Below are 963 nucleotides of genomic sequence, written 5' to 3'. Positions count from 1 at the left end.
GTCCACAGATTCCTCGTTCACTTCCCAATTGCGATATCTCAACATCCGGGTCCCTAATAAATTCCAAACTTAAACGCATAACAACACTTTCCATATGTGAACATATCTAGTGATCTGATCTAAAATCAAATGGTCTGATGGACAGTTGCATCATTTTTAAACCTATTGATTGTATATCAGATATGATATCTCAGTACTAGTATAACAAAAATGTCCAAAACTTCATCGGATATAGTATTTTTTTCAATTTAGTAATATCTAACGATCTGATTAAAATTTTACCGGTTTGATTAGGCGATCCAAATACAACAGTATAAGATGTTACTTATATCTATGTAAGACTAACAATCTTATATATCCAATTATACTTGATCTTCTAAACATGCATCAATTTAATTCAATGTATTATATGTTTCTGATGGCCTTAATTAATTTATGATCTACTTATTCTGATCATTAATATGTCTAAGACGGTTTTTTCTATATTTTTTATTTTCTTGATTTTTTTGGAAACATAATTTTGGCACACAATTAGGAACGGTTTTGTTAAAAATGCTTCAATATGACGGTTTTGAATTAAATGACATCGCTTTTGTTTTTAGGAACGGTTTTAAAAATAGGAAGAGTTATTGTTAAAAATGCCTGTCAACTGAAACGACATCGTTTTGGTTATTCAGAACGGTTTATGGAGCGGATTTAAAAAAAAATCATTCCAAAGCTCATTCCAAAAATTGATATACATACAATATTTAACAAATTTTTTATTTCTCTTCTTCCTTTCTCTCCCTCACTCTCTTCCTCTCTCTCTTTCCTCGACCACCCAACCCCTCGCCTCCCCACGTCGTCGTCCGCCGCCATCAACCGTCGTCACTAGTAGAGGTAAGTGATCGTATATTTTTTTTTCTTTTTCTCCCTATTTTTGTCATCTCCCCCCCCCCCCCCTTTTTTTAAAATTTTTTTCTT

At 32.7% G+C, this 963-nt stretch overlaps 1 long non-coding RNA gene across 1 annotated transcript in view; it reads left to right on the top strand.

The window, feature by feature from the left end:
* The window catches only part of LOC105160140, a 2,008-nt gene continuing 1,895 nt past the window's right edge, over positions 851 to 963 (top strand). Inside the window, exon 1 of the long non-coding RNA XR_847692.2 lies at positions 851 to 879. This is a non-coding gene — a long non-coding RNA (uncharacterized LOC105160140). The remainder of the gene's footprint in view (positions 880 to 963) is intronic.

This window comes from Sesamum indicum, linkage group LG4, assembly GCF_000512975.1.
Source record: "Sesamum indicum cultivar Zhongzhi No. 13 linkage group LG4, S_indicum_v1.0, whole genome shotgun sequence".
NCBI classification, from domain to species: Eukaryota; Viridiplantae; Streptophyta; class Magnoliopsida; order Lamiales; family Pedaliaceae; genus Sesamum; species Sesamum indicum.
Note: the sequence above shows the minus strand (reverse complement) of the source record. Positions and strands in the feature narration are given on the sequence as shown.